Genomic DNA, 22,215 nt, shown 5'->3' with positions numbered 1-22,215 from the left:
GTCATCTTCGTGGTGCAACAATTTTAATGGCCAGTAGTGTATGTCGGTGGCAGTAGACTCGATCTGTAGTTAGCTTCAGCTGCCAGTCCCCTAGGCTTTCACATAATTGTTCCTAGAAAAGAACGTCATCTTTTCTCTAGGAATTTCCATTTGAGTTTCCGAAGTATCTCCGCAATACCTACGTGGTGTTCGAACCTACCGCTAACAAATCATGCAGCCAACCTCGCAATGTCTTCGATGTCTTCCTTTAATCCGACCTGGTTGCGGATCGCAAACACTCGAGCAGCACTTAAGAAAAGGTCGCATCAATCTCCTACTTGCAGTATCCTTTACGGATGAACCACATCTTCCTAGAAACTGAAGTCGACACTTGTCTTCCCTACTACAGCCCTTACGCAGTCGCTCCATATCAAATCGCTTTGTAACGTTCTGCCCAGATATTTAATCGACCTGACTGTCTCAAACAGCACACTACCAAAGAAGTATTCGAACATTCCTACCCACCGGCATGATCCAACATCTATCTACATTTAGAACACCCTGCCGTTCACACATCAATTAGAAATTTTGTCTAAATCGTCTTGTATCCTCCTGCAGTCACTCAGTAACATTTTTCCGTACACCACGGGGTCATCAGTAAACTCGTGAACGTTGCTGTTCACCTCGTCCGTCAGATCATTTATGTGTATAAGAATAACAGCGGTCCTATCACACTTACCTGGGACACTACTAGCGTTATCCTTGTCTGTGATAAGCACTCGCTGTCGAGGACAACGTACTCGGTTCTCTTTTCTTATACACAATTTGGACAACTGCAGATCGTTTAGAACCTAAGACAAACGTATAATCTATTCCCTCTTATCTTCCCAGAACTTCTTTGTGTGTTGGCTGATGACCTGCCTCTATTCATTTGAAATCAATCTTCTATGTTGTGAATTTAGTTGTTGGACGGGAAATTTTGCTGTACTGACCAGTATCCTGAAACTTTCCCTGTTCTGTATGGTGTCTTCTCTACGTTAACCTTTTTCAAGTCAGTTCTTTCCTCTTTCACCATCCCGTATTGTTTTGTTTTTTAATTTGAAATTAAAATTTTTTCGTTAACCTATTGTCATTCATTCCCTAAATACGACACTGAAACGTTAATCTCTATATTCTTATTGTATCTCTGGTTGTTTCTCCTCGTATGTTTCTGTATAGATCTTCACTTCTCCGTTGAACAATGTTGAACTTTTGTCTGGGATAATATTGATGTTTTATTATATCGGTTTTGGGTGAGTTTGTATGCTAATTCCATTTTCTTCGATCTTTCTTTATTTGTGGTGTTATTCATCCAATTTTCAAAATACTTGAACTCATCAACCCCTTAGATGTTTCCGTTTTGTGTTTGTTTATATTTTTCTCTGTCATGTTAATGTTCAACACTTTCCGTTTTCTCCTGTGGTTTTTGTAATCCGATTTTAGCTGCAATTTCTTGAAGTATTTCTATCATTATCTTCGCTTCTGTATTGTCATTAGAAATTATTACAATATCGTCAGCAAAAGGGAGACATTTCATCTCAAACCTCCGTCACATCTGTCTTAGATCGATTCCTTCGATGTTTTTCTCTCGTAGTTCTTAATCCTGATGTCTCATGACCTCGTCTAAAACCAGACTGAAGACAGCCCATCGCCCGGCCGAATACCAGTGTTAATTCTGCAGGGTTCAGAAACTTCTTCCAAAAATTTATCGTTTGAAGTTGTGCCTGTGTCTATTCGACCAGTTGTCTGCTGGGTTTGTCGATACCTGTTTCTTCCAGTGTTAGAAATACTGTCTGTCTGTCCACAGAATCGTAAGCCTTTTTGAAATCAATGAATGTAACGAATATGTTAATGTTCCTCATTGTTGTGATGCTTAAGATAGATTTCAAGTTCAAAATTTGCTTTGGGAACGGCCTATTTTTTTCTGAACCCCGCTTCGTACCCGCCAGTTGTGAGTTCTGCTTGATCTTCCGTCTTATTCAGTAGAGATTTGTATATAATTTCGTAGGTGAATGGAAGTAGAGAAATGTCTCGGTAATAATTGTTGGTGTCTGCCCCGTCAGACGTCTTATGCAGCACATGGATTACAGCTTGCTTCCAGTCCGCAGGTATTCTTCCTGTCTCCCAGAAACGTTTGATAATCTTATAAATACTTTCAGCTGCCGGCTTCTTTCCAAATTTTCACATTTGGAATATTCTGTCTTCTTGTGACGCTCTGTTGTTTTTCAGTTGGCCAATTTATTGTTCAATGTGATGCATTGATGGTGGTTCTGTAAGTGGGTTTTCCTTTTGAGGCTGTCTGAAAATTAGTCGTTGTGTTGGTTCTTCGCAGTTAGAAGATTTATAAAGTATTTTGCTAGTAACAGACAGTTGTCTGTGTTGTTGGTAATCAGTTTGCCTGTTGAATGTTTGAAGTGTAGGCTCATCGGCTTTTACCTTCTAATTTCTTCTCTGAAAACTTTGTGGGAGTCCCTAGTCTTGTTCTGTCTGAAATTTGTATCTATTTCCGCTAATCATATGCCGTTTCTCGGTTTTTGAATAATTTTCTGCGTCTGTTTTCTGCGTCTGTTTTGCGTCTGTGTCCGCGTCTGGATCAGTGAACGTGATCCAGTCTCTTTCCTTTTTAGAATTTGAAAATATTTCTCTTGGGTAAACTACTTTAAAATGGATTACTAACAGTCTCGATCCTAAAAAAAATTAATTTGATGGTAACCGCTTTCGGCCAGTATTTGACTACCGTCAGACACTCATACGATGATGGTAGGTGGTGGTGGCGAATGGAACGGGTGTTGTGACTCAGTAGTTGACGTTTGTAGAGTCACAACACCCGCTCCATTCACTGCCTCCGCCTGCCATCAGAAACTGATTGCAACCATAATAAATATTTTATAGGTCGAAGATATTTGTTAAACCATTTTTAAAGTCTTTCCTTTTTGCAGGAGTTTCATTTTATACAAGCTTTTCGTCTGTAATATTTCGCACCGTCACATCTCTCATTCCACTACCCATGTTTCCTTCTTCTTCGTGGTTGTTCCAGTTCTTTCACTGTTTCTATAATTGCTTCTTTGGTTTTATCGCAATTTCCCACCTTCTTTCTGTGAAACTTTTTAAGAAATTCGTTCTTGCTGTCTGGCAGAAATTGTTTTTCAATTCTACAGACTTTTTAATTTTGGAATTTAATTTATAAGGATCAAATTTAATTTTCATTTATGTTAAAAATTGATCCGAATCTATGACTAGTGCTCTTCTGACACATATGTTCATGATTTCTATATGGTTCTGTTTGCTTAAAGCAACATGATACAGTTGATATGCGCTTACACTGTTATTAGCAGAAGACAATCTCTCCTTTATCCTTGGTAAATTTCTGAAAAAGGTTGACAGATTTAAGTCGAATTGTCTGTAGAAATTGACGAACATTTCTCCATTCTTATTGGTGCGTTTGTGTCCAGGAAGATTCCCTACTATTACCTTGTATTTCTCTTCTCTGTCAAGCTGCGTACTGAAATTGGTATTTTTGAGGTCTCTCTTCCTAGTGTTTCTCAAAATTGTTCGACTTTTTATGGATCATTTTTGTGTTGTCATTGTTGGTAAGAGCATGTGCATTTGCTAAGGTATAGCCCTTGTTTGCTGATCCAAACAAGGGAAGTCATATAGCGAGGTGCCAGGGTGGAGAAGAGTTTGTACCTCTTTAATTCTGGCGAATTCTGCATGGGAACTGGACATGCACTCGATCCCCTCCTTACGTACCACCTTATTGATCATGTGCACAACGGTAAAGAAAGGACTGATGGTTGACCCTGCTAGTTGGTAAAATAAGGATTGCACACTCATAATAATTTAACAAAAATCATTATCTACTCAGTAAAGGAAAAGGAAATTTTATCATAATAAACGACACGAAATGGGATTCTTCATCTATCTATGAAATGATACGTGGATTAAATATTACTATGTGATTTATTATAAATCAAAACACAAAGGTACTTGATTGTCAACACAAACAGTAGGCTACAGGGTAGGATCCTACTCTCTGTGATGCAATAGATTGACGATAATAACTGGAGGTCCTAATGAATCAAATGTCACTCCCCAGACTATAATGCAGTATGGCGATTAGTAGTGAGAACTGAACTGGGATCACATGGAGAAACAAGCAAGGTGGCCTTGTAGCAAAGCGAGCGAGCGCGCGTGCTGCTGAGGACTTCAGTATAAAAATGATACGTCCTACAATGCCATAGTCGCCAAATACTTTACCAGTCCTGAAACCTGCAGCACGTCGTCAGTAGGCAGCGTTCTGATGATACAGGCGCCGACTTCTGCTGTGCAGAAACTCTGTTTCAATCCCTGGTCTCGAAGGCTGTCCGAGAATTTTAAGTTCTGCCGAAAATGTGCGACTAAGTCGCAAGATCGTCCGACTCTGACGAAGATCAGATCCCGAATGCCTGGCGCCTGTGAAACTCAAGAGTGAAGCCAACGTTACTCATCTTCCCACTACCCTCAAAAACAGCGAATCGGCATTCAGTCCTTATTACGAAATTACCCCACACTGTCTCAGAATATCATTCGTGCCAATAGCGACTGTTTCCTCCAATTTCAAACAGGGCTTTGTGACGTCAAATGGCTTCAGTTTAAGTTTACCAATCATGCCTCTGCTACTTTTCTCGGGACACTGAAGTTGCCATTTGACTGGCTACGAAACCACCGGCCATCCAGCACCAGACAGTCGTGCCCAGAAGTGCACGGTCCACAAGTACAGGGTTATTACAAATGATTGAAGCGATTTCACAGCTCTACAGTAACTTTATTATTTGAGATATTTTCACAATGCTTTGCACACACATACAAAAACTCAAAAAGTTTTTTTAGGCATTAACAAATGTGCGATATGTGCCCCTTTAGTGATTCGGCAGACATCAAGCCGATAATCAAGTTCCTCCCACACTCGGCGCAGCATGTCCCCATCAATGAGTTCGAAAGCATCGTTGATGCGAGCTCGCAGTTCTGGCACTTTTGTTGGTAGAGGAGGTTTAAACACTGAATCTTTCACATAACCCCACAAGAAAGAAATCGCATGGGTTTAAGTCGGAAGAGCGTGGAGGCCATGACATGAATTGCTGATCATGATCTCCACCACGACCGATCCATCGGTTTTCCAATCTCCTGTTTAAGAAATGCCGAACACCATGATGGAAGTGCGGTGGAGCACCATCCTGTTGAAAGATGAAGTCGGCGCTGTCGGTCTCCAGTTGTGGCATGAGCCAATTTTCCAGCATGTCGAGATACACGTGTCCTGTAACGTTTTTTTCGCAGAAGAAAAAGGGGCCGTAAACTTTAAACCGTGAGATTGCACAAAACACGTTAACTTTTGGTGAATTGCGAATTTGCTGCACGAATGCGTGAGGATTCTCTACCGCCCAGATTCGCACATTGTGTCAGCTGACTTCACTATTAAGAAAAGATGTTGCTTCATCACTGAAAACAAGTTTCGCACTAAACGCATCCTCTTCCATGAGCTGTTGCAACCGCGCCGAAAATTCAAAGCGTTTGACTTTGTCATCGGGTGTCAGGGCTTGTAGCAATTGTAAACGGTAAGGCTTCTGCTTTAGCCTTTTCCGTAAGATTTTCCAAACCGTCGGCTGTGGTACGTTTAGCTCCCTGCTTGCTTTATTCGTCGACTTCCGCGGACTACGCGTGAAACTTGCCCGCACGCGTTCAACCGATTCTTCGCTCAATGCAGGCCGACCCGTTGATTTCCCCTTACAGAGGCATCCAGAAGCTTTAAACTGCGCATACCATCGCCGAATGGAGTTAGCAGTTGGTGGATCTTTGTTGAACTTCGTCCCGAAGTGTCGTTGCACTGTTATGACTGACTGATGTGAGTGCATTTCAAGCACGACATACGCTTTCTCGGCTCCTGTCGCCATTTTGTCTCACTGCAATCTCGAGCGCTCTGGCGGTAGAAACCTGAAGTGCGGCTTGAGTCGAACAAAACTTTATGAGCTTTTCTACGTATCTGTAGTGTGTCGTGACCATATGTCAATGAATGGAGCTACAGTGAATTTATGAAATCGCTTCAACCATTTGTAATAGCCCTGTATTCTCAGATTCATGAGGACAATGCAGTCAGTCGGCGCCAGCAGTCTTCATTCCAGACGCGCCGGAACGGTAAACACGTGAACTGCAGCAACACTCACACTGCTCGCATGTCGTTTCGCCCTGCCTGCAACAGGCAAAACTCGGCCGGGATCAGTCATCCCGCCAGTTGTTCAATCCCATTGATGTACGATCCTCTCAGTATCCGCATAAATGCACCCCCCCCCCCCCCCACCAGAAACGCAGTGTGCTGCATCCTCAGGTGTTCGCCTCACACAGGCCGCCCAGGGAAGTAACAAGACCACATACAGTTCCCAACATGCATAGCGATCAAGTGAAAAGTATTTTGAGCTCTCAGTACAAATACTCTCATTAGAATAACCTTATTCTGCCTGTTTCCACCGTAAAATGACATAAAATATTAATAAAATTGATGAAAATGAGAGGCGACGTGCAAAAGAGGGCATTGAACCTCTAAATATTTGCTCCGATTTTACTGCATAAGAAGTCTTCGAGCCACTCAAGTATCTGGAACCCAAAGCCTATGCTCAGATCTTCGTTGGGGCGCCGTATGAAACGTTCTCTGGGAATCTAGGAATCTGGAGTCTGCTTCTTTCCCATCATCAGTGCTTCTCAGTGTATCATGTGATAAAAGGGCAAGCTGAGTTTTGCATGAGCGATGATATCAAAATCCGTTTGATTTGTGGATAGAAGCTTTTCTGTCTCGAGGAAATGTGTTGTATTATAACTGAGAACATGTTCAAATATTCTGCAGCAAACCGATGTCAATAATATCGGTCTGTTATGTTGCGGGTCCATGTTTTATCCTTTTTGTACACAGGAGTCACATGCACTTCTGTTCATTCACTTGAGACTCTGCACTGGACAAGAGAGTCGTGATAAATGCAAGCTAAGTAATATTTATTGTTACTATGATTCGAGACATGAAGCAATGTGAAAGTAGTGTATCTAGGAATGTGTTTGTCTGAAAAGAGTGACCATGAAAATATGTTACCCTTAAAGTAAGGCAAATTATCTCTGTAAAGTTGATATATGTTTATTACATTCTTGCAAATGGATTAACGCATTTTTTTAGTTTATTTATGTAATGGGAGCTTCCACGAGTCGTTTTGTCGATTAAATTGAGTGTTAATCACTTAATGCATAGAGTTTGAGTGTTATATTTATCAAGCAAATATTTGCCTTGATAAACTTAACTTTCAGTCAACTCAAGGATTACTGCGATAGCATCAAGGAAAATTAGGTTCAGAAAAGTCTTTGGCTTTGTCTAAAGAATTGCTCCAGAAATTAGCTATAAACAATTTCTCTATAGTTATCAATAGCCGCAGCTGCCACGTTTCCGTCTTTTATTGACGAAGAATGCTGTATAATAGAGGCGGGGTTCTATGGATTTAATCTTGCATAAGTAACTGGTACGTACACCGTGATTCTTTTCCTTGCTTGTCTACTATCGCAGGAGTCAACTTCAGGGCCAATCGGGAGGTACAGGTAATCTTAGATCAGAGTATGTGGGAACTGCTTCCGTGAAAAGCTTTCTGCATGCCGTAAAAAACGAGGGAATAAAAGAGAACCATTGCTTTTATCGCCCCGAACAAGAGAGAGCACAACGGAAAAGTCACAGCAGAGAATCTCCTTGGAGTGTGGCCAAGAGAATGCGGAAAAACGACGGGAGTAAGTGAGCCGTATATGGTTATCTCGGTTGCTGGCTGCACGTAGCAGTAACAGCTCTGAAAATCTGTCCCGCGCGACACGTTATATGGCCGAAAATATCCGGATATACACTGCTGTTGGTTCCAAAGACGACAGTCCTGTACCTAACGGCATATAGAAACTTCTTTTACCAGTATTCATGCGCTTAACGTACGATGAAAACCTTCCACTAACGTCTGGTACAGTTAAATCGGGATATTCTGCCACTCTTCCACAGTCAATAATCGTTACCGAAACTGTAAGGTTGTTACTCAGTTCATCGTGAAGTCATCTGAACTATCTGCTTGCTGTAGCAATTCTGGCAGTACAAGAATCGATACAGTGTAGCTTTCAAAGATAACATAATCTGTCGCTACGGCCAGATTTACTGGTGTTTATATCTAACTTTCATTGTAGTGGAAACAAAATACACACACCAGATAAATATATCAGTTACTAACCAAAACATACCGAGAAATATGGTGAGGGACGCTTTCACATCTATAGTTTCAGATACATAAACTGTATAGTTTTAACTTTGACTACACGAAATTAATGCTCTCCGCGAAATAAAATAATACAATGTGCTTTCAGAAATGACGGCATCAAAGCAGTAGATCTGCTTGACTAATTATTTGTCAAAATAAAAAATCCCAGACTAAAATAATTTCACCGACATTCTGTAAAAGAAATTCCAGTTCGTATTTTTCATTAAAGATGAAGCAGGCAACCTGCATTCCTTAATATGAACTCCATTGTATTTAAAAGATAGCCACACCAAAGTAATTATTACATAATTTAGTTATTGTGTTCATATAACGTATTTCATGCAAAAATGAAAATTATATCAATTTCTAGCCTTATATAGCATTCAAGTAAACATTTCAAAGTCTCTGTACAAAAAAATTAGTGTGTAGGACTGGATATTTGTATTCACATAAGTTACAAATATTTAATTTACTTCTCACCACAATGATACTAGATTGGAAACTGCTGAATAAAATTTAACAGATGACGTGATTGAAAAGCAAAATAGCGTAAAATGTCACACCTTTACCCAGAGACAGCTAATGTTGGTTAAGATTCAAGAAACTTTCACTCATAAATTGATATTTTTTTAAACTTTCAGCTTCTTGCAGAGGGAGAGCATAATTTGTTGCTCTAGGTACTCCTGGTAGACATGTTTTTTTAAGGTATCAAGAGTTACGATTAACATTTGGCGGCTGTGGATTCACCATGTAGCAGGTCATACTGATGGAGTAAACGCAAAGCTCGTAGAGGAGAGATGCTATTTTGCAATTTTATCGACATCTACAGCTATTAAATATCCAATAAATATCTGAGGTTATGCATATGGCTTGATTTAAAGTGGAACGAGCAGGTAAAACTTATCTCAGAAAACCCATATGACGAGCTGCAATTCATTGGATGGTTCGTCAGGCAGTGTACTTCACCCAGGAAGGAGGTAGCTAACAAAACTTTCGCTCGATCGATACTTGTAAAACACGGACCCTTAGCAGTAAGGATCGATACAGGAAGCAGAGAAGATCCGAAGAGCAGCAGAGCATTTTGTCAAAGGTTAGTTTAGTAAGTGCGACAACGTCACGGAGACGCTTATCCAATCCCAACTACAAGAGAAGTATTGTACAACCTGATGCGTATTGGTGTTAAAATCCGACAGTGTACATTCCCAGAACAGTAAAACAGTATATTGCTTCCTATTATGTGCATCTCACGAAACGACAGGACCAGGAACGTAATAAGACGTAGATCGGAGGCTTACCAACAATTTTTGTTCTACCTCACCATTCACTAACGGGAAAAGGGAAGGGAGAGAAGACAGTGATAGAAAAAACATCACAATGTGGTGTACAGAGTATGGACGGGCCTGTATATGTAATTAAAGAAGACAGTGGCTACATACATGAGTGTGAGTGATACCTATTCAGTCTCTAACATTGTTCTAGTTGGATATTCCACCAGACCTGGAGATGTCCACCGACAGAAATGATAAGAGAGAGTTTGTAGCAAGCTTAGAGGCACTGATACGCAGAAGAAGTGAAGTGGTATACCTCCTTACGATCTCGAAATACCGATCAACCTTTTTCCCAATAAAAACACTGAACTAAGTTTAATCATAGTATATATGGAATATTTTGCAAGTTTTAACAAAATTAAAGTTACTGAAAAAAAGTCGTCCTCAAATTGGTGCATGTTCAAGATAATGATAAGATATATCGGATACAAGAACGGACAACGTTTGAAGGGCACGAGCGTGATGATAAAAATCGCGCTGTGTAGCTTAAAGTCACATTGAAAATATACCAAAATTTCATAAGAATGGTAAACATATAAGCTACGGGAAAAAGACAGCGACCAGTGATCCCAGGACAGTAATAGCAATAAATAGCTAAATGTTTTAGAGTGTGTTTTACAGCTCTTCTGAGACAAATTCAGTCACAACATGACAAAAATATAGGCTTGATGGAAACGGCGAATTACTGTCACTTTCAAGATGAAGGTATGAAATCACTAAAAACATGAAATCCTTCATAAGCTTAAAGGCCGCTAGTCCTCCTTTCAGTTTACCTAAGGGTGCATAGTTCCGTTACGCCACACACTAGAAAAAGGGAAGAAATTTTTTTTGTAAGTTCTGAGGTTGCACAGCCATGGCTGACACCAGGCAGAGGTAATGACGTAGCTATGCAACAGAAAGTAACACTCAGAACTGTAACTCGGTCACACATATGGGCACACTTTGCTACAGCGACGCTAATTGCCAGTCACAGGTTACAAAAATGTTCAAATGTGTGTGAAATCTTATGGGACTTAATGGCTAAGGTCATCAGTCCCTAGGCTTACACAGAACCAAAATTATCCTAAGGACAAACACACACACACCCATGCCCGAGGGAGGACTCGAACCTCCGCCGGGACCAGCCGCACAGTCAATGAGTGCAGCGCCTGAGACCGCTCGGCTAATCCCGCGCGGCCACAGGTTACACATTCAGCAAAACGTCCACCAAGAGAGAGAGAGAGAGAGAGAGAGAGAGAGAGAGAGAGAGAGACAGGAAGACAGTGATATATTCACTAGCTCTTTTTATGTGGAGCAACAAGTTATATGGATTCAAATGGTTCAAATGGCTCTGAGCACTATGGGTCCCCTAGAACTCAGAACTACTTAAACCAAACTAGCCCTAAGGACATGACACACATCCATTCACGAGGCAGGATTCGAACCTGCGACCGTAGCGGTCGCGCGGTTCCGGACTGAAGCGCCTAGAACCGCTCGGCCACTGCGGCCGGCTAGTAATATGGAGCAACAAGCTTTACTTTAGACGCAATAACACCCTTCACCGACTTGGCAGGACTGTTGAGAGCCTGTAATAAATTGTTAAGCAAACACAGTGGAACGAGGATCGCTGACTGCTAGTAAAGATGAGGGACACACATTCGATCATTACAAACAGGGCCTCATGTCATTACCTTCCACCTGCGTCCATAAATATCACAGTTCTCCAGCTCTTAATTCGGTTGGTCATTAGGACCGACGGCGTTATTATCAAAGCACTCGATTCAATCATTATTATGGAGTAGTGAGATCTGTGTGTTAGATGTTCTAGCACTGCTCTTGAACATGCTGATTGCCATTCCCGAGATGGCTTCATCTAAGTAACCACAACCTGCCACTCATAGGACATCGCTCTGGCCGTCTACCACAATGCTGATAGGGAGACTGAGTTTTCTTTGGACACTACATCTCGTGGTGCTTGTCGTGCTAACATTAACTTCCCCGCTGAGTGAGAGGGCTATCCCATGCCTCTATTCCTCAGGCACTTCCGGGTGGCAAGGCCTACCTGTCCGGTAAGGCCAGGGTCAGCCGACTATACGACTTCCGAAAGTGCAGTACATCCTGAAGGGTGATCAAGGGTCTTCTTCTGGACTGGAACTGAGAAAGCTCTAACAGTGTGGTGGCATAATCCCACGTTAACGCTTCGCCTGCGGTCTGCCAGACGCCGGTCCGTCCACAAGACTACAGGTGAGTTACTTGAGCAGCAGCCATTGCAGCCAGCTGAGACAACAGAAGTCTCTGGAATTTCACCGTTTCACAGACATGAAGGGTCAGCTGACGCTGACGAGAGGACACAGAACTGGAAATCTTCACGAATGAATGTTAACTGGCTAATCATGTTTTGTTAGCGCCAAAAGACGCTCTACGGGTTCCAAAACACCACTCTGACAATGTAGAGATTTGTCTCCTCGGCACCTTTACAAGGATATGACTCTCACGTACAATGCTCTGGAAAGAATCCCCTCTTGTATAAAATTTGACCCTTGAGCGGACAATAACAGATATGATTACCGTTAATGGAACATCAGGTGGTAAGCGAACTTTCATAACGTAATGGAATGTATAAATAAGTCTTTAATGTGTGTTTAAGGCAAAAAATTTCAGCCAAAATCTTTAACCGTCCTAATACAACCAGTAAGTATAAATGTGTCTCTTCTTATAGAAAAGATGTAAGTATTAATTCTGCTGAAAGAAGACCATTTGCAATAAGACGTGCTGTCTGCTGCTATTGAGAAAAAATACTACCTGAGCCTATTTGTAAATCACCATAAAAGTTCGTAAAAATGAAAAGTGATTTCAGGAGGAAAATAATTCACGAGTTATTTGAAATTAACTTCAATTATTATTCAAAATGTAGGCAGCAGATACAAACTGAAAAGGACTACGTGGGTATACAATACCACATATTGATAAACAGCAGGAAATTATTTATAATTTCAAAACAAAATAGCTTAAAAGTCGACATTATCTGCAGATGACTGAGTGAAAGCCCTAAATTGGGTTCTAGCATATTCAAACATAGGTGCGAACGAAACAAAAAGACCTAATATAGCACACAGGGGTACACTGTTGCGACTAAACAATCATGTAAAATGTAACAAAGGCAATGGAATGCAAACAGGTAACGCTCTCATCAAAACTCCTGGCATTTGTAGTTTACAAAGGCTGGTATCGAATCATTCACAACACAATAGCCTAAACTTTATAAAATCGTCAACATATAGCAAGATGTAAACTACGTGGGTATACAATACCATATATTGATAAACAGCAGGAAATTAATCTCATGTATGCCTGTAATTCTATTTAGCGAATGACAAAATAGCGTAAAAGTCGACATAATCTCCCCGATTCTGAGCGAAGGTAGCAAGCGTGCAGAACGGCTGACTACCCATGCTTCCTTATCGACACTCAAAATCAAGTCACCTGATTGGTTGATAAGGTCTTGGGTTTATAGTATTGCTCGCAGATATGTTACATACCAAAAGATTAGACTTCGCTAGTAGATGAAAGTACGGTCTGTATAGTCTCCGCGCCATACAAATGACTCGCAAATTGTGGATGAATACTCAGTAAGGAAGACGTTCTAACAGACGGCCTTCAAGTTACTGTCCAAGTATCCCGCAAAGTATCTATTTGCAGATTCACGTTTACGGGACCGATTCTCCTTCATTTATCATAGTACGTCAGTTTTCCATTAATTGCAGTACATTCTGTACTTGATCCCTCACCGTCCCCTCCCCCCTCCCCCCTCCCCCCCCCCCCCCCACCAACTTACCCCAGAAAGACAGGACCAAGCCATAAGTTAGTCACTCTTGCGTAACTTATCAAAAACATGACACGGATTGAGGAAACATTTATCATAGTGCGTCAGTTTTCCATTAATTGCAGTACATTCTGTACTTGATCCCTCACCGTCCCCTCCCCCCTCCCCCCTCCCCCCCCCCGACTCACCCCAGAGAGACAGGACCAAGCCATAAGTTAGTCACTCTTGCGTAACTTATCAAAAACATGACACGGATTGGGGAAACATGACACGAAGGGGAAAAGCATTGCTACCAGACGAAACTACTTTCGTCTGGTCGTAGCTGTAGGTGTTTTGATTGCTATGGGAGGAGGTTTATCAAACTAGAGCACATCAAATATTAGTTCACTTTATTACATATATGAATAATAGTTACTTTGACACACTTGTTTTCCATAGGATTGTTTGATAATTTACAACCGTCTCTGGTTATGAAAGCATCGCTGGATGCACAGATTGGCAAACCGTTTTCTTGCAGTAACATTTACCAAAGAACGTTTTATTAGAAACTTTATCTGTCACTGTCCTACACGACAATGTTGATTGCTGTAGCTGGGGTATCGCCCTGGGCAGAGCTTTTGATTTATTGACACTATATTGACCTCTGTGCGAGGGCGTTGCTATGCTGAGAAGGGAGGAGTGCTCCTCAAGAGCGCGTTCCATACGTCTTTGCGGTTGGTTGGTTGATTCGGCGGAGGAGACGAAACAGCGAGGTCATCGGTCGAATCAGAATAGGGATGACGGAAAAGAAGTTGGCCGTGTCCTTTAAAAGGAACCATCCTGCTATTTGCCTGCGGCAATTGAACACAGAAAAGCTAAATCAGGATGGCCGGAAGCGGATTTGAACCGTCGTCCTCCCAAATGCTAGTCCAGTGTGATAACCGCTGCGCCACCTCACTCGGTCGTCGTTGGGGACTACAGCAAGACATCACTAATGTTTCTGGCGTAGATTCGCTTTGCCGATTTTGGTGTGACACTACAATCTCTACGATACCACAAAAATACCCTTCAGTGACTAGCACAGGAGGCGGAGTACAATCTCATATATACCATATACTTAACAATCCCTACTAAGTCTCCAGCAGAGACATAGCCTTTCTTCTAGTCACATGTCCACTGAATCAGTTCTGCTGTGGGTAGCATATGAAAAAACACTTCTTACTATACGTAACCACGCATCTTCTCTGCTCATAATGGTTGGTTTTACAACAGTAATCAATTCGATGCACCGTTTACTGATTTTATTGTGGAATTCATTATCATAAACACATTTTAGCAACTGCGTATGATAACGTACAAATTCCTGTGCTAACACATAAGTTTCGAGCTCTTAGAATTCCAGATAGTTCCACCACAATTATATACGGTCTACTTAAATCGAGGGCCATGGATTCGGTTGAGTAATGAATTGGTGGGTGTATGCAAAATATCACATGTCTCTGTTAGGGCGACAAACTTCGAGACGATACCTTGAGAAACAAACTAAAGAAAGCAATCCATGATGAGGAACATCATTCAACAATACTTTATGGTGTTGAATTCATAGGGCCAAACATAACTTTCTATGCTGGTGGACCGCAGCTGAAACTCCTTCCAATGAGGCTGTTACATGCCGAAGAACCTGCCCATACCTGTCACAATATTGTTTGCGATATGTCACCGTTCAAACTCACGTTTGCTGCTGAATGTGTGGGCTAGCAACAGACATTAACCCGACAACTTCCACGCTCTGTACCGCCGTTGGGTGGGGTTTTCGAGAGTGGGTTCGTGCCCTCAGTTTGTTACTTAAAACGCGCTCTACGAACACTCGAAATTTGTTGATATACTGCTGATACTGAAGCTGCTCTACCAGCAGTAGTTAAGCTATTACAACATGCAGAAGCCTATACTCAAAATTACAACTTTCCAAGTTACCTGCATTCACCGTCATAAAACTTAGCATTTGGATGATAACAAAGGGCTAGGAATTACATATCATAACTCAAAAATGTTGTCGTTTACTTACAAATGTGTACAGAAACTTGCTACGTGGATGAAGTAAGAAATATCGTACAAGATCCCCACCGCACGATTCCTGAAACTAATCTACTAATCTTAGTAGACGTAGTTTGCTTAGATCAGATATCTTCTTCCAAGGCTATAACAAGCGACAAAGTTTGTAACTGCTCTGCATCAAATTTGGTGGAGCGTACATCTGATCACGATGCTCACCTTATGTCTATTGTTTGCACTACTTGAACTACAATAGATTACAGTTCGATCATGTACCATAAAGACAATGTCTGCAAGCGCAAAACTAGACAAGACAAACAAACACCTGTTTTAAAATGTGTACCAGGACCCGTGGGCTTAGAATTGCTGTACTCTAGGAATTAGCATAATTGCCTCTCCAAATTCAGAGACACTGCATGGTTGATAAATTATGCAACCGAGAATCGAAGCAGTGGGCCGCAGATTGCTCAGAAATAAGCTGATATGCAGGAACTTCGTCATATTAAACTATGTACCTTACTACCGCATTCACAGCATGAAAAAAGCACATTTAAACACCATTTCCTCAGCTACGCACTTCTGGCAACATCCGTCTGCTCCCCAAACATGATACGCCATATATAAACAACATAATCTCTACAATCATAATAATGCAGAGGTCATACGCGATCAACACATTCACTGATGAAACGGAAACAACAGATCAATAACATGGGGTTCATACTTCCACGCTTAGAAAACGCCGGTGAATACCGCAGTGACAGTGGTCATCGTGATTATATCTGACTCGTTTGTTGTTGGCTCTCAACATCCCAAGAATACAGACACACAAGAACGTTCATCTTACGAAGAAAATGCAGAAGGTATAGAACAGGAGCGGCAACTATATTTCAGTAGGGTCCCGATACTTTTGTAAAATTTTTACCATGTGCAGAGAAGAAAGAAGAATACAAATCCTAGTAAATTTTCGTTTCTCAAATAGGCTTTGATTCATTCATAGAAGCTGATATTATACATATAGATCGGTTTTTAATTCTTACTTTCACTCATAATAATACTATACGATAGTTAAGATTAGAAGTTAATGCCAGAAATTACACTTGTGGTCTTGAGCCGATGTTTACTGTTCGGTTCTAACAAGCAAAAACTTAGACAAAGAGTGTTTTCTCGGTGGGCGTCCCATTAGCCTTGAAAGATTTCTACTTTTCTAAAATTACGTTTTTGAGAGAAATATTTCACCTATATATACGGAGTCAAACATAATAGCCGTGTAAATAACCAGTTATTTGCAAACTGTATGCTTTTACTCTAACACTCTTCAAGGGATGCTGTACATTTGCTCGTAAATACCTTCTTGGAATTCAATTACCTTTAATTGAAGTGAAGGCTTTGGAAGATGCAGCAACGCTTCAACTGTATCAATCAATTTTGCCTCTGGAGAGAGTTTATAGCCGATTTTAAGAAATGCAAAGGATTTAATATAGCTACAACTTCTTCGAATCTTTCTGAAAATTCCTTATCAGGTTCCGACATAAAACATAAAAACACTGCTTCGTCTATTTTGGAATTACTCCTTTATTCAAGTTGTGTGTTAAAATGAATAAATTCTTGATTTTCAATATTTTTTCAAACTCATCCAACTTGTGGTGAAAAGCAGATGTATTTTATATGGACCACATGTTAACTTCCAATTTCATTGTATATCGATGATGCACGCATCTGAATACACTGTGTGCAAAGCTTAAGACCGAAAATAGATTTCAATTGATGATACCTCGATAAAAACTTGGACCGTACATACAAAGAACTGATACGATCCGAAATGACACTTTTATTCAAAGACAATAATTATATGATGTCACTGCGTTTTATGACAGTCTGCTGGAAGTTGAAGAGGTGGGACATGATTCCTGCCGGCCGCGGTGTCCACGTGGTTCTAGGAGCTTCAGTCCGGAACCGCGCGGCTTCTACGGTCGCAGCTTCGAATCCTGACTCGGGCCTGAATGTGTGTGATGTCCTTAGGTTAGTTAGGTTTAACTAGTTCTAAGTTCTAGGGGACTGATGACCTCAGATGTTAAGTCCCGTAGTGCTCAGAGCCATTTGAACCATTTGAACATGATTCCTAACAGTGCATGTGGTCAACACGGACAGCAATACATGCTCTGCAATATTCTTCCGCGGCGGCCTCAAGTGCGGTAGGGCGTACCATTCCTGCACTACCGTGGTTGGCAACAGCTGGATGATCGTCGATCGTGGTTCACTCACCGGACAACGTTATTGCGCAACTGTACTGGCTCTGAGCACTATGGGACTTAACATCTATGGTCATCAGTCCCCTAGAACTTAGAACTACTTAAACCTAACTAACCTAAGGACAGCACACAACACCCAGCCATCACGAAGCAGAGAAAATCCCTGACCCCGCCGGGAATCGAACCCGGGAACCCGGGCGTGGGAAGCGCGAACGCTACCGCACGACCACGAGATGCGGGCGCAACTGTACTCCTTCCCCATCTGCGTCTTTTCAGGGGTGCATTGGGACCTGACTTCAATATTGGATGGAAATGCGCGACCGCATCAAACAGCGCAGGTGCAGGAGCTCTTGGAACGAAAGGGTATTCGGCGAGCGACGGAGACATACACTCATGCTCATAAATTAAGGATAACGCTGATACATGGTGAAACAACGCTCTGGTGGGCTGTATGCGGGTTTAAATCACCTCGGGGTATGGCCATGCGGTGCATTTGACCTGCGGTCGTCGCACTGTGGCGCTGGAAGCGATCCACGTACTGAGGTGTGTTGGTGCATGTCAGAGTACGGTGCAGTGATTAAGTGTGCAGACGTTTTCAGACGTGCTAAGGGTGCCTGTCTGTTGAAAATGCCTCAAAGAACACATATTGATGACGTTATGAAGGGGAGAATACTAGGGCGACTAAAGGCTGGTCAAACACAGCACGTCGTAGCACGGGCCCTCCGTGTACCACAAAGTGTGGTCTGAAGATTATGGCAAGGATTCCAGCCGACAGGAAACGTGTCCAGGCGCTACAGTATGGGACGTCCACAGTGTAAAACCCCACATGAAGACCGATACCTCACCATCAGTGCCCGTAGACGGCCACGGTGTACTGTAGGTAGCCTTGCTCGGGAAATTACCGCAGCCACTCGAACTGTTGTCTCCAGACACACAGTCTACAGACGACTGAACAGACATGGTTTATTCGTCCGGAGACCTGCAAGGTGCATTCCACTGACCACTGGTCACAGGAGAGCCCGTAAAGCCTTGTGTCAAGAACACAGTACATAATCATTGGAACAGTGGTCCCAGATTATGTTCACAGACGAGTCCAGGTATAGTCTGAACAGTGAACCACCGGGTTTTAACCTGGCGTGAACCAGGAACCAGATACCAACCCATTAATGTCCTTGAAAGGGACCTGTATGGAGGTCGTGGTTTGATGGTGTGGGGTGGGATTATGATTGGTGCATGTACACCGTGCATGTCTTTGACAGAGGAACTGTAACAGGACAGGTGTATCGGGACGTCATTTTGCACCAGTACGTTCGCCTTTTCAGGGGTCATCCATCCTCCCGATGGATGATAACGCACTGTCCCACCGACCTGCCATCGTGGAAGAGTACCTTGAAACAGAAGATATCGGGCGAATTGAGTGCCCTGCCTGTTCTACAGACCTAAACCTCATCGAGCACGTCTGGGATGCTCTCGGTCGACGTATCACTGCACGTCTTCAAACCCCTAGGACACTTCAGGAGCTCCAACGGGTGCTGGTGCAAGAATAGGAGGCTATATCCCGGCAGCTGTTCGGCCACCTGATCCAGAGTATGCCAACCCGTTGTGCGGCCTGCGTTCGTGTGCATGGTGATCATATCCCATATTGATGTCGGGGTACATGCGCAGGAAACAGTGGCGTTTTGTAGTACATGTGTTTCGGGACGGTTTTCTCAACTTATCACCAATACCGTGGACTCACAGATCTGTGTCGTGTGTGTTCCTGTGATCTGTGTCGTGTGTGTTCCCTATGTGCCTATGCTATTAGCGCCAATTATGTGTAGTGCTGCGTTGTGTGGCACCACATTCTGCAATTATCCCTAATTTATGAGCATGACTATTAATGCAGCAGGTCAACATACACCAACGACCATCAAACAGTTGTCAACCGCAATGGAGAAGAATGGAACTCCCTACCACTGGAATTCCTTACTTACCTAGTACTTTCATGGGAGTACTGTTACAGAACACATATTGCCACCCGTGTTTATCATACTTCCTATTAGGAATCGTGTCCTGCCTTTTACCCTCTGTCAGGCACTTAAATATGATTTTCAGAGTATCCATGTAGACATAATGTCCGGGAGACCATCGGAAACAGCGGCGGCATAATTGAAATTACTGTCTTTGAATGGAAGAGTCATTTTCGTTCGTCTCAATGCGTGTTTCTTTCTGTTACCTTTTCTACGCTACTGTAGATTTTCTTTCTATGTTTCATGCAAGCTTCATCGAGTTACGCTACCTGTCACTGACACATCATGCGAAAGTTACTTTCATCTTTAACACCGGTATACTTCAGAATGTCTTGGCTAGGAATTCCAAGTATTCCAGTGCTTCACTTGTGTCCAAGTTTTCTACGAACAATCTTACTTGTTGTTTTACTTGCGAGAAACGTTCAATTAGTTGACCTTTCCTTATCCAATGAACATTGTTGTACTGCCATAACTGAGAATGTGCTAAATCAGTTTCAGAAAGAAACTCCTTGAATAGCCTATGCTGAAGAGCAAAACGCGACAAATGAAATTCATCAACTTGGCCATGCTGTCCCTTACGCCTTTCAGGGTAGTGCAGAGTTTGCCTCAAACGGCTGTGTGGGGAATTATCCGATGATGAGAAGTAACCCAGCATTCGTATCCCTGACTCTCCTTACCAAGTTTTATCTTTGTCCATCATCACTGGATTCCTGGCAGAAGGAAGAGAAAACAGAGAAACTGTTTTATCACATCTAATATTTGATTTTGACATGAGGTCATGAAACGTCTTAAACAAATGTTCTTCATGAGTATTGCTTTTAAACGTCAATAATGCTAGCAATTCATCCCCAGATACTTTTCTTTCAGTGTCAAAAATTTCACAATAGCTGACATTACTTCATTATTAACGATCTCACATGATTCCTCAATGGAAATGGTTTAACAAGGTACCTTCCGTAAGAAATCAAGCAAGCCGATTTCGTTATCAGTAGGAAAACACACACACACACACACACACACACACACACACACACACACACATATATATATATATATATATATATATATATATATATATATTCTTATTTTCACTGTCAGCCTTACTCTTTTTCTAATCAGTATTGACTGAGGCATAGGACATTACTACCGCACGTCAACAAACAACACGCGTCGCATGAGGTAACAATGACTAGGGCCGACCAGCACTGCGCGCATCGTAATACGTATTTTCGTCGACTAACGATCGGAACACATCTTGTGGATCATAAAGGAGCTCTTATTTCACTGCCAAATTAATTTTAATGCTGCGTTGAAATAAATAAAAAAAAATCTGCTTGAGTATGCTCTGCTCTGCTATAAATAAGTTGTGTGTGGGCTCTAGGCAAACATTTCGAGTGACTACTCGCCGGAGGGCCTCCTAGTAGTGTTTCTGAGGCATGTCAGTGTAGAACCGTTGCGAGTCTACTGTAAAAATTTCTGGTGTCTGCAGCTTACTGGAGGTATTGCTATTGCGGAAAGAATTAATGAACGCACATAGTAAGATAGCTGTCTCTTGAATTTAAATTAAATAATGTATTAAAATTTGAAAACAAAAATTGGCAGTCTAGTTTTCAACCTCCGCTGTCCGGATAAAGACTGTTATCCGCCATTTTCCGGCAGTTGGTATCAATACACTGACGGAAAAAAATCGTAACACCAAAAAATAATTAATGTAAAGGAATTTAGGAGATAAATTTGTCTAAGTGACATATTTAAGTGATTAACGTTGCAGAATCACAGGATAATGTAAACGCAAGAGAAGCCGTTACAGATGTAAAATCGTGGTACTTCAGTAACCGGCATAATCGCCAGAATGTTTAATGCCGCAAGCATGCAAAAGTGCATGCACTGTGTCGCATAGGTACCGGATGTCAGCTTCTTGAATGGAGTTCCCTGTCTGATGCACTTCGTCGGTCAACGCAGGGACGGCTAATGCTGTTTCTGGGTGACGCTAGAGTTATCGTCCGATGATGTCCCACATGTGCTCGACTGTAAGGCAGATCTGGTGATCAACCAAGTCAAGGCAAAATTTAGATACTCTCTGGAGCACATGCGTTACAACAGTGGCATGTGGCTGAGTGTTATCCTGTTGGAATATACCCCCTGGAATGCTCCAAGTGTAGGGCCATTGTCAATTATTCAAAAACAGCCTTAATCGCATTTATTATTATTATACCGGCAATCGGTTTCAACCCGACGTAGGGGTCATCTTCTGGGCGTTTACACCATTGGTCGACTGCTGGTGGTGTCACTCCTGTCTTAGTTTCCTGCCGTTATGTAGACGGGAGTGACACCACCAGCAGTCGACCAATGGTGTAAACGCCCAGAAGATGACCCCTACGTCGGGTTGAAACCGGTTGGCGGTATAATAATAAATGCGATTAAGACTGTTTCTAATAATTGATTAATCATACTAATCGCTGCTTCATCTCCACAACCATG

The sequence above is a fragment of the Schistocerca cancellata genome, chromosome 3 (genome assembly GCF_023864275.1).
Source record: "Schistocerca cancellata isolate TAMUIC-IGC-003103 chromosome 3, iqSchCanc2.1, whole genome shotgun sequence".
Lineage (NCBI taxonomy): Eukaryota > Metazoa > Arthropoda > Insecta > Orthoptera > Acrididae > Schistocerca > Schistocerca cancellata.
The sequence above is the reverse complement of the archived record's forward strand: the minus strand, read 5'-3'. Positions refer to the sequence as shown.